Consider the following 13,132-nt stretch of genomic DNA (forward strand, 5'->3'; position numbering starts at 1 on the left):
TCAGTTTCCTTAGAATTATCACTCGAAATTTCTTGTCAGTCATTTCAAGGGCTTCTTGTTCTATAGGATCTAGAGTTTGAGATTTATTAACTTTTGGTGGTGTACTTTCTTGATTTTTTGTATTTCCGGTATCTTTTTTTGATGTTTATTCATTGTGGCTGGGGGTTTCACAGTCCACCAGTTTGAGACTATTGACTAACTAAGATGTTGCTGTGGTTGCCAATTTGGTATGGCTACCTCCGTGACTGCTCAGTTGGCCTGTAGTGCCTTGTGTGTGTGGTTGCCTCGGGTCTTGGGGCCTCTCCGGGGAGCCACCTCTCTGGTCAGCTTGGATTCTGCTGGGCTGCTGGATCACAGGGCGGTATCGCAGGGTGTGTGGTCTCTGCTGAGCTTCCACTTCCCGTGCAGGACTTCTCCCTACTCCTTGCGCTCTGGCCCAGGCTGCTGGATCATGCAGTGGTGTCACCACAGGGTGTGTGGTTTCCATCGAGTCTCCGCCTCCCTAGCCGGATGTCTCCCCGCTCTGTCGGCACTGGATTGGGCTGGGACATGTCTTCTGCAACCCTTGTCTATCAGCCGGGCCTTCAAGTCCCTGCTCGGCACCGCCTCGCCCAGGAAGTCTTCCAGGTTTCTTTTTTTCTTTTTTTTTTTTTTAAAAGATGACCGGTAAGGGGATCTTAACCCTTAACTTGGTGTTGTCAGCACCATGCTCAGCCAGTGAGCAAACCGGCCATCCCTATATGGGATCCGAACCCGGGGCCTTGGTGTTATCAGCACTGCACTCTCCCGAGTGGGCCACGGGCCGGCCCTGAAGTCTTCCAGGTTTCTGCTAGGTGCAGATGACTGGTTGCTCTGGGTGCCTTTGTAGCACTGTGTAGATCTTTCTTGGGACTTATCACCTTCCTCCTGGTATCGCGGTTATTTGTGTACTTGTCTTATCTCCCACACCAGAGAGTGAGCTCCTCGGGGGAGGAGCCTGCAGCACACGGTTCACCTTTGAATCCCCCCGGCATGGACAGACTCCGGTGCCCGCCCGCAGACAGCTCTCCGGCAGGTTCGAATGAACTCGGGAATGCTCCGACCACACTATTCCTAACCAGAAATCGGTTAGGCGTTTTTCCGAACTGGTGGCTGCAGAGATGGTATCTGCCTCCCGGTAACAGGAAGTTTACCGGGGCCAGAGCCCAGGGTGAGGTGGAGTGACAGTCAGCCTGGCCCGCACTTCCCTGCCCTCCCGACACTGACCGTGGACGCCCCATGCCACCAGCCCTGCCAGAGAACCATGGAGGGAGTGGGAGGGGGGGCCGACCCGCAGGCCCTGGGAAGCCCTGCACCAGGGCAAGCAAGTGGGAAGGCTCAGTGAGGAGCCGAGCTGGGCAAGGAGGACAGGCCTGGCTGAGCCAGGATGGAGCCACCACCACCCAAGAAAATGGAGGCAGCCCCGGGACCGATGAGTGGCCCAGTGGGGCAGGCGGAAGCCAGGCAGGCGTCCGCCCCGCGAGCAGGGCCGGGCCGGAGGTTACTCATGGGGCTGGGCTGGGCTGGACGACTCCCTCTCCGCCTCCGTGTCGTCGCCGTCCCTGTCCTCGGCCGCCACTGCCTCGGACTGCTCACTCGGTCCCGCGGTGCAGCTTGGGCGCTCCCAGGAATCTTCTTTTATGCCGGCCTGAAACCTTGAATCCTGAATAGGGCAGCTGGCCGCCTTCAGCGTGGCCCCGGCCTCTGGGATCCTGGCAGCGTTGACAGCGGGCCCCGGCGCCATGTTCCCTGTTTAGAAACTCGCTTTTGCAGCTAAGAAACAGTTCTTTTCCTGCTCCACACTTCAAAGCTGTTGCCTGCTGTAAACGAGGCAGCCTCTCCTGCCAAGGGCAAAATGGCAGTCAGCCCCCATGACCGGCCACCAGCAGTGGTCCTCCCTTAAGAGACGGCAAGAGGAAGGCCCACAAGTTTCCCAGCTGCCTAAGGCCCAATGGCCGCCTTTTCCACCTCAGCTACTCAGCGCCAACCGCCGCAGGCAAAGTCATCTTAGGATCCGATCTAGTAGTTCTGTTTCCTTAGTAAAGTCACCTACACTCTCTGAGCCGTGGCTTTCTCATCTGTCAAACCGATGACCTACCTCAGAGATGGACATTAGAACTAAGCACTGGTTGCGGCGCCTTCCGGTTCCTTCCGCCACGGGCACCTGTCCCGTGGTTCTTTTTTTTAATAAAGATGACTGGTAAGGGGATATTAACCCTTGACTTGGTGTTGTCATCACCATACTCTCCCAAGTGAGTCAACCAGTCATCGCTATATAGGGATCCAAACCCATGGCCTTGGTATTATCAGCACCACACCCTCCCAAGTGAGTCATGGGCCGGCCCTAGGGTCGTGGTTCTGAGGGCTTTGAAAGAGGAGCCTGAAAAGAATGTCCCTCTCTCTGCTCCATCATTTTCTGCCATGTGAGGCCCCTGCAGTACTGTCACCACCAAGGCTTTCACCAGATGTGTTCCCTGGACTTTGGACTTCCTAGCCTCTGAAACTGTAAGCAATAAATTTCATTTTCTTATAAATTACCCTGTTCCAGGTATTTTGTTATAAGCAACAGAAATGGACTAATACAGTTGTTTTTACTTTTTGTTTATGGTGAACAAGGCAGCTATAAAATTTACGGATAAATTTTTGTGCAGACATGTTTTCAATTCTTTTGGATACATACTTATGAGTGGAATTGCTTGGTCACATGGTAACTAAATTTAATCTTTTGAAGAATTGCCAGACTGTTTTCCAAAGCAGCTGCACCAGTTTACATTCCCACAGCAGTGTACTAGGTTTCCAATTTCTCCATATGCTTGCCAGTACTTGTTACTGTCTGTCTTTTTCATTACAGCCCTCCTAGTGGGTGTGAAGTGGCATCTCATGATTTTTTTTTTCCTTTTTGTCTTTTTTACTGACCGGCAACGGGATCACAACCCTCAGTGTCACGCCCGCACCGGGGACCGGCAACGGGATCACAACCCTCAGTGTCACGCCCGCACCGGGGACCGGCAACGGGATCGCAACCCTCGGTGTTGCGCCTGCACCGTGCTCAACCAGTGAGCGGGAACCAGTCTCCACATGGGATCCGAACCCTCGGCAGGAGCGCCGCCGCGCTCCCAAGCGGCGCACTCTCCAGTGCGCCACCGGGCTGGCCCCAGCATCTCATGATTTTGATATGCATCTCTCTGAAGGCTAATATGTATTCACTTTTCTTCCATCTTTTGTCTCTCTGTTCTTCAGATTCAATAATTTCCATTAATTTCTTGTCAAGTTCACTGATTCCTTTTTCTGTCATCTTCAATCTGCTCTTGAGCCCTGCCATGGTCTGGATGTTTGTGTCCACCCCCAATTCATAAGTTGAAACCTAATCACCAATGTAATACTATTAAGAGGTGGAGCCTTTGGGAGGTGATTAGGTCTTGAGACTGGAGCCCTCATGAATGGGATTAGGGCCTTATAAAAGAGGCCCGAGGGACCTTGTTCACCCATTCTGCCATGTGAGATTACAGCTAGAAGGAGCCATCTATGAAGCACAGATGAAGCCCTGACCAGACACTGAGTCTGCTGGTACCTTGATCTTGGACTTCCCAGCCTCTAGAACTGTGGGCCATACTCGTACATTTCTGCTGTTTATAAGCTACCCAGTCTATGGTATTTTATTATAGCAGCCTGAAGAGACTAAGATAAGCCCACGTAGCAAAATTTTTATTTCATTTATAGTTTTCAGCTATAGGATTTCCACTTTCTTTTTCTTTTTTTATTTTAAAGATGACTGGTAAGGGGATCTCAACCCTTGACTTGGTGTTGTCAGCACCACGCTCAGCCAGTGAGCGACCGGCCATCCCTATATAGGATCCGAACCCATGGCCTTGGTGTTATCAGCACCGCACTCTCCCGAGTGAGCCACGGGCCATACCTAGGATTTCCATTTTCAAGGTTGTTTTTGTTTCTCTTCTGAGATTCTCTATTTCTTCACTGATTGTATATTTTCCTTTAATTAACTGAGCATACTGTATTTTCTTAATTCTTTGAACATTTATAATAGCTACTCTGAAGTCTTTGCTAAATCCAACAAGGGCCCATGTGGCATCAATTTCTATTGATTGCTCTCGGCAACGGATCGCAACCCTCAGTGTTGCCCCCGTACCGGACCGGGGACCGGCAAACGGGATTGCAACCCTTGGTGTTGCTCCCGCGCCTCGCTCAGCCAGTGAGCAGGAACCGGTCTGTATGTGGGATCCGAACCCTTGGGCGGGAGCGCCACCGCGCTTCCCAAGCGGCGCACTTATCCAGTGCGCCACCAGGCCGGCCCTGGATTTTTATTCTAATAAGCAGTTAATTTGCCTGGATTCAAACTGCAAACTTGGTATCTCTCACTGTCTGCAGTTATTGATATCTGTTCTTGTAGCTTGCCAAAGGTGCTTTAGAGCCTGATCCCCATAGTCTCCCCTCTGCCTGACAACTTTGGTGGCTACCCAGCGCTTTGGGCAGAGACTTCCCGCTTCTAGGGCTTCCCCCTAATGTCTAGCTGCTCTGCCTGTTTTGGGCTCTGTCCTTCCAGTTTCAGCTTTTTGCACATGAGATGCATATGTTTGGGGAAAGAAGTCAAGGAAAAGGACCACCAAACTCACAGCTCTTGTTCTGCATATCACTCTCTTTCAAGAGAGTTCTCTTCCACCAGGCCCCGAGGAGTTTCCTCCACTTATGCAGGACTGAACTGTGAGCTGAGAAAGCAGCTTATGCTCAGAATGTGTCTCGTTCCTTCTGAAGGTCTCACACTGCCAAGGGCTGCCCCTTTACACTTCCAGTTGCTTTCCCTTTCCTGAACTCTGATCTCTGAAACCTTTGCCGATAAGGCTGTGATTTCTCCCACTGCCGTTTCCCGCAGCCATAGATTTAGGGATTGGGCAGTACCTTTGGGCCAGTAAACCACACACTTGTATTTCTTACCCTTTCCAGTTGCAGACGATTTTTGTTTGCTTGCTTTGTCTTCAGTTAAACACTTCTGGTTTCTGTCTGCTTTCCAGTGTCTTTGAGACTGTGAACATAACTTATGCCATCTTGAAAGCCCTTAACACTTGCTATGTCCTTTGTGTGAACTCTGCCCACAGAAGTTATACAGTGACTAGGGGTAAGGTAGTTAGAGCAATAGGTAGAATGGTTAAGTACTGGTATGGTAACAGCTGGTCGGCTACCTGCATCACAAGATCTGTGGGAGCCTCTTCCCAAGGATAAACAATACACTCCATTAAAGAGCAAAGGAGGGGGCCGGCCCGTGGCTCACTCGGGAGAGTGCGGTGCTGATAACACCAAGGCCCCGGGTTCGGATCCCACATAGGGATGGCCGGTTCGCTCACTGGCTGAGCGTGGTGCTGACAACACCAAGTCAAGGGTTGAGATTCCCTTACCGGTCATCTTTAAAAAAAAAAAAAAAAAAGAGCAAAGGAGGAGATGGAGAGACACAGCCCAGTGCACCCCCACCCCCGGATGATTTCCAGGGCTGGATTCCCCCAGCTCCTCAAGACTAGGGGGTGGGCCAACGTTGCCCTCTGGTGCGAGCGGTAGGTGGTGACTTGAGGCCCCATATGGAAGGGACTGTATACTGGTCCTGCACCAACAAACTGTAGAGGCCCTGGTACATATCGGAGCAGAATGTACTCTTATATATAGTAACCCATCTAAATTTAGGGGAGAGATTCAATCCATAGACAGAGGGGTCAAACAAAGTAAAACAAATCAGATTATATTTGCAAATTAGATGTCTACCCCCTCATCTTTTCTTTGTATATCTCTCTCCCATCCCCGAATATACACTGGGGGTGGATGTGTTATAAGACCTTGACCTTACAACTACCACGGGTAAGTTTAGGCTGCATATTTGAGTAAACAAGCCTGTTTTGGAAGGACATGTAAAATGAGACCCTGTGCAGCTACCCACAACTTCTTGGACTGTTACTATAAAACAATACAAGCTGCCAGCAGGGTGTGATGAGATCACAGCTACAATTAAAGTACTAGAAAGGGCTGAGGTGATGAGCCCAGCCCAGATCCCCCGTAACAGCCCTGTATGGCCAGTTAGGAAAACTATTGGCACCTGGTGTACGACTGTGAATTGCAGGGAATTAAACAAGATCACTCCGTCCCTAAGTGCTGCTGCACCCAAAATAGCTTCCCTCCTGGAATAGTTGGATTTGGCTAATGCTTTCTTTATAATTCTTTTAGATGAATCATCAGAGGATCAGTTTACCTGTCAGTGGAATGGGCTGCAGTGGACTTTTCAAGTGTTACCATACATAGCCCCACCATCTGTCATAGTATGGTAGCTAGAGCTTTAGACAAATGGAAGACAGATGTGTCCCTTAAAATGTATCATTATATTGATGTTACCTTACCCAAGTGATTATTTGCTATCTTTCCCCTGAGCAGCAGTGTCCTTACAGGCACACTCGAAAACCAGGGGATGGGAAGAAAATGCCAACAAAATACAAGGGCCTGGGCAATTGGTAAAATTCCTGGGAGTTATCTGATTGAGTAAGACAAGTCATGCCAGAGGCTGTGATTGATAAAGTACAAGCCTTTCCTATTCCCCAAACTGAAAGATTTGCAGACCTTTGCAGGATTGCTGGGCTATTGGTGCCCATTTATTCCTCATTCGGCACAAACCTTTAGACTCCTATATGCCGTGGTAAAAAGGGAGCTATATGGGATTGGAATACTCTCCAGCAAGAGACATTTGATAAAGCTACATTGGTTGTCAAATGAGAACAGACCCTAGGAGTGTCAGTGCCGGATAAGGACTGTGAATTGGATGTCAGTGCGTATCCAGAGGAGTTTGGTTAGGGCTTGTGGCAGAGGCCAAATGGGAAATGTATTCCGTCAGGATTCTTGTCACAACTTTGGAAAGACACAGAAACCAAGTACAGTCCCATTGAAAAACAGCTCCTAGCAGTGTATCTGGCATTGCAGTAGACCAAAGGCCTGTTGACTGACTTGCCAGTGGAAATACGCACTTCCTTGCCAGTGGGCAATGGATCAAAGATACGTTTCTGAAACTGAAGAGTGCTTGTGTCCAGGTAAGCACCCTGCAAAAATGGCATGCTTACTTACAACAGAGAAGCTCCTACAACACTAGCCCATTGTCCCCAAGAACTACGCACATTGGCGGGACCAGTTTCTTACGTGGATCCAGACCATATTTCAATAGTATAAGACATTGCTCCGCCCCTTCTGCAAGTACAAGAGGGCATGGTCACTCCTCTCCATGCCACCTGGAACACTGATGGTAGCACCAGGGGGATCCACCACCCTGGCTTTCCTCTGTTGTCCGTTTGGACTCTGATATGATTTGGTTCGAGGAAGGAACTAAACAGAGTAGTCAGTAAACCGAGCTCTGAGCAGAGTAGATCATATTGATCCCTGAACCAATGCTGCTTAATATAGCCACTGACAGCTGGGCTGTTTGGAAAGGATTGACAACTTGGATGCTACAGTGGCACCAAGAAAACTGGACAATACTTGGTAAACTGCTGTGCGTTGCTGAGTTGTGGAAAGACACATGGGAAGTCTGCACCCAGCCAACAGCCCAGGTGTCTGCATGGCATGTGTCAGCTTGCTCCTCAACCACCCTGCTGGGCAATCACAAGGCAGATGCCTTAGCTAGAGCCTGAGCTGTTTTGCTAGAGGACTTGCTAACAGCCTCTGACATGGCTGATTGGGCCCACCGTAAGTCTGGCCACTGGGCCCCAAAACAACATGGGAGATAGTGAAGAGACTGTATCCGCCCATAAAATATTCAGATCTTCAGGGGACTGCTGCTGCAGTCTCAGAACTGTGCCATTTCATGGGGTTTCTGGTCCATGTTGACTTGCAGTTCAGTGAGAAACAGCCAGACTCCAATCAACAGGAAAGCGGCCACTGGGCACCACATACCCAAGGGTAGCCACATTTCCTCCCCCTCCCAAGGGGCTAATGGCTCCTTTACCTGCTTGGTATCCTACCCACAATGCCAACTGCAAGGCTCTTTTACCTGCCCAGAATCCTGCTGACTATGCCAATTGTATGGCTAGGCAATTCACAACTACAGACAAAACGTTTCATTATTCTAGTTATGCTAAGTTTTCCATTTGTATTGTCTGGGCTAGGGATTAGGGCACACAGGCCCTTCAAACCCATTGTACAGACTGGGTCTCAGACCCCTCACATGGCAGGCTGGGTCACCAGACCCCTCACATGCAGGTCCATGCTAGGTAATTGGGAAAGGTCCTGGGAGCCATGGGCAGATGACATATCAGTTTTCAGCTTCCTCAACAGTGGCAGCAGCGGCTTACAGCAGAGCCAGCAGCAGGGGTGGCAGCCTCCCCGTGGCCCCACCAGGGGCATTCTGGGGGCGGAGGTGGGTCTTGAGGATCATAGCCACTTGTCCTTTATACTTAAGTCCATAACTCAGGACACCTGGGTGCACATGTGCAATTACATTAGACAATAACCAAGGAATACCTGGGCGCATGTGCATATTTACATCAAATGCTTGGAAAGATTCTGAACATCTGAGGGGCCCTGACCATCTTCCTTCACCTTCCCTACAGCAGATTGCTGCCGATGTCTGATGCTGAGGGGATACCATGGGAGGTGTCACCCTTCAACAAGATGGAGTGGGAACTCTGGGTGGGGATGAAGACTGAGGACAGCAAAGCTTTACTGTTGTGGTGGTTTAGGAATGTAGATCCCCTCCCAGTATCTAGCTCTAGGGCCTTAGTGGAGGAAGGACAGGTTAGATTGTAAGGACCATCAAGATATCAGGGGTGGGATGTGAGACTGTGAACATAACTGACTCCATCTTGAAAGCACTTAACACTCACTGCATCCGTGGTGAGAACGCTGCCCACAGAAGTTATACAGTAAGTAGAAGTAAGTAGTTACAACAATAGGTAGAAACAGGGACCTAATGATTGTGGCTACCTGAATCTAAGACTATCACAGATAGTAATCATTGTTATAAGTAGTGATATTAGTTTGCATGATAGTTCATTCTAGGTGTCAACTTGATTAGATGAAGGAATGCTGAGAAACCAGGTAAAACAATCTTCTTAGGTGTGTCCATGAGGGTGTTTCCAGAAGAGATTAGCCTGAGAGCCTGAGTGGACTGGGTTGGAAAGACCCGCCCTCAGTATGGGCAGGAACCATCCAATCCGCTGGGGGCCTGGAGAGAACAAAGATGGAGAAAAAAGGCAAATCTCTCTCCATTGGAGCTGGGATTGTGCTGAAATCTGCTCTCCTGTTCATGGACATCAGAGCTCAAGCCTCTCCAGCTTTTGGGTTCCAGGACTTACACCAAGGACACCATCAGCTTCCCTGGTTCTGAGACCTTCAGACTTGGACTGAGCTACTGGCATCCAGTTTGCAGACGGCCTGTTGTGGGACTTCACAATCGTATGAGCAAATTCCCCTAGTAAGTCCCCTCTCATATACTTATGACATATCCTACTGATTCTGTCTCTCTGGAGAACCCTGACTAATACAGCTTGTTTCTTAGTAACTGCTTCTTGGCTTTTTCCACAGCTTTGTGTGAACTGCCTGTCTAAACTTGGGCTCAACCGGGGGGTGGCACAGAGAAACTTTGTGTATGCTCTTGGGTTGCGTAACCCGTCTGATCCATTGTCCTGCAAGTAAATTACCTTCGCAATTAAAATTTTTCACCTTACTGCATGGCGGAGCCGGCTTTGGTTTTTGGTAGACATAATATTCTTTTTCTTAATCCCCTGCTGAGGCAAATAGGAAATTCACTGCTTCCTACTAGAGTCTGCTACACATTTGCTAGTCTATAAGACTAGGATTCTAGGATCCTGGTTTCAAGACCAGAGTCCTGCGTCCCAGTGACAATTCTGTTTAGCAAAGCAGAGAGGAGCCTGTGTCTGCTCATCTGCATGTCAGATGTGCCAGATGCACTGCTGACATCTGACCAGAGAAGCAAAGTGCTCCCTGTGGGCTCGACCGTCCCCTCAAACTGTTCTCCTTGGATTCTTCCAACAGTCCTGAGTTCATCAAATTTTATTCTTTCAGTAAAAATGATCTGTGAAATCAGGGTTGTGATTTCATTTGTATACCTTTGTAGGATTTTTCACATGAGTAAACTCTCAAATCAGGGGAAAATGGCCTTTGTCAGATTAAATGGGACGATATCACATCTGTATCTCTCTGAAGTAGAATTGCCACGCAGGGGCCAGCCCGGTGGCGCACTGCTACAGTGCGCCGCTTGGGAAGCGCGGCGGCGCTCCCGCCTAGGGTTCGGATCCCACATACAGACCGGTTCCCGCTCACTGGCTGAGCGAGGCGCGGGGGCAACACCGAGGGTTGCGATCCCGTTGCCGGTCCCCGGTCCGGTACGGGGGCGACACTGAGGGTTGCGATCCATTGCCGGACACGGAAAAAGACAAAAAAAAAAAAAAAAAAGAATTGCCACGCAGTGACTCTCTCAATGGGTTGACATCTCAACACTCTGTTCATTCTAGATTAAATGTCTCTTCTTGTCTCTGACGTCCCTCCCACATCTCTGCAATGACAATTTAGACTTTGTGTGGAGTTGCAGGGGGCGGTGGTGGTCACATTGCCAGTGAAAATAAACTTCCTTTGTTTTGGGGGGATGGTTGGCCGGAAACTTTCTTTCAGAGGCTCTGCTGAACAAGCTTATTTTATTTTCCTAGGAAGGAAATATAACTGTCTCCCAAATTTCCCTACGTGTGAGGAGGCTCTGAGGGCAAGCTGTTCCAGGTCTTCTGACTCCAAGTCCAGACTACTTTTTCCTAACAGCAATCTTTTTCCTAGCATTAGAGATAGTTTTCCCTGGATGAGGATAAGTGGGATTCATTTAGAACTGGGTTTCTCAAAGTGGGATCTGGTCACAGTTCCTCAGAAATTAAAAATATTGCAGAACCAGAAAGCAGAAACTGTGCCTAGCAGAGAAAGGATAAGGAATCAGAGCTGACTGCCCTCTTCTTGCTGAAGGAGAAGTCAGGGCAGGAAAGCAGGTCATAAGAGGAGGGTGGGCACCTGAAGACTTCAAGGTGAAAAGTCCCATGTGCCCAGAGGAAAAACAGCCAGTGCGGCAGAAGAAAGAGCCCACTGCAGCTGAGACGCTCAGCTACACCAGTGATGTCATCGGCGAAAACGTGAGAACTGGTACTTTCCATCAAAATGGAAACCTGGTTTGGGAAATCATCTATCTCTCTATTCTTCGGGACCAATAAGGGCTCTAAATTCATAATATTGCTTTAAAAGAGTCCCTCTTGTGTCAGTCATGTCCTATGTAAGATAGGGATGGGACTTGTACACTGAGAGTCTAGTCTGGAGGCAGAAACCTGTAATTTGAACAGAGAATTAATTATAAAGAATTGCTTATTAGGCGTAGGGTTGCTGACGACTGAAAGAGTGAAAAAAGAACTCTAAGGTGTCAGGTTAGTAGCAACCATGGGAAGCCACCACCACACCTAGGGCTGGAAAAACAGGGCACAGAGAGAAAAACTTAGAGACTCGGAAGAGGGGCTCCACGGCGCTGAAAGTCTGACCCCTGACCAGCTGCTTGGGTCCTCAGGGGCCACAGTAAGGGTGATTCTACGGGTGTTGGAAGGAACTGACATTGCCAAAGTGAAGAAGCACAGAAGAAGGGGCGAGTCCCTTTTCCTCCTGCCCTGCAGTCTCCTTCAAATGCCACCTCTTGCCATAACCTACTGGGGAGTAGCTGGCAAAGCAGAAGTGTGGTTTGCAGAGCCAGGCTCAGGATCACCCAGCAGAGAATGGAAGGTGGGTTTGGGGCTGAGAGACAGTTGGGGAGGGTCTCATCTGTAAGCCTATTCCAGCTCTGGGTTTCTAGGGTCCTTCTTTGCTTCCTTACTTTCTTTTTGAAATAGTATTTATATTTGTTTACCAATTGTCTTAGTCTGTTTGTGCTGCTATAACAGAATACCTGAGACTGGATAATTTATAATGAGTAGAAAGTTATTTCTTACAGTTCTGGAGGCTGGAAAGTCCAAGATCAAGGTGCTGGTATGTTTGGTGTCTGGTGAGATTCTAGTCTCCATTTCCAAGAGGGTGCCTTGAACGCCGGGCCCTCCATAGTGAGGAACACTGTTATTCACATGGCAGGAGAGTGGAGGGGGTGCAAACTTACCTTTTTTATTTATGTGTTTATTTTTATTTTTAGTTAAAGATCTCAATTAACTTTATTGCGTTTGACTTGCCCTTTTATAATGAACCCACTCCCACGATAACAAACCCATCCCATGATGATGGCACTACTATATTCATGAGGATGGAGGGCTGGCTGGTCAGCTCAGCTGGTTAGAGCACAGCCTTATAAGACAACAGGAGGATGGAGCCCTCATAGCCTAATCACCTCTTAACAGTTCCACCTCTTAAGACTGTTTCGGGGCCAGCCCGGTGGTGCACTCGGTAGAGGGTGGCGCTTGGGAGTGTGGCAGCGCTCCCGCCGAGGGTTCGGATCCCATATACAGACCGGTCCGCTCACTGGTTGAGTGCGGTGCGGGCGCGACACCGAGGGTTGCGATCCCGTTACCGGTCACGAAAAAAGACAAAAAGGAAAAAAAAAAAAAGACTGTTTCAGTGGCAAATAAATGTCCAATACATGCTTTTTGGGAGACACATTGAAACCATGGCATTCCAATCCTGGACCCCAAATTCATGTCCTTCTCACATGCAAAATACATTCATTCCATCCCAATAGCCCCAAAGTCTTTTTTTTTTTTAAAAAAAGATGACCGGTAAGGGGATCTCAACCCTTGGCTTGGTGTTGTCAGCACCACGCTCAGCCAGTGAGCAAACCGGCCATCCCTATATAGGATCCAAACCCGTGGCCTTGGTGTTATCAGCACCGCACTCTACCGAGTAAGCCACGGGCCGGCCCTAGCCCCAAAGTCTTAACTCATTCTAGCATCAACCCCAAAGTCCAAAGTCCAGAGTCTCATCTAAAGCAGACATGGGTGAGACTCACGGCATGATTCATCCTGAGGCAAATTCCCTCCAGCTGTGAGCCTGTGAAATTAAACAAGTTTTCTACTTCCAAAATATAATGGTGGGACAGACATAGGATAGACATTCCTAT

Source organism: Galeopterus variegatus, unplaced genomic scaffold (assembly GCF_000696425.1).
Source record: "Galeopterus variegatus unplaced genomic scaffold, G_variegatus-3.0.2 Scaffold356, whole genome shotgun sequence".
Lineage (NCBI taxonomy): Eukaryota > Metazoa > Chordata > Mammalia > Dermoptera > Cynocephalidae > Galeopterus > Galeopterus variegatus.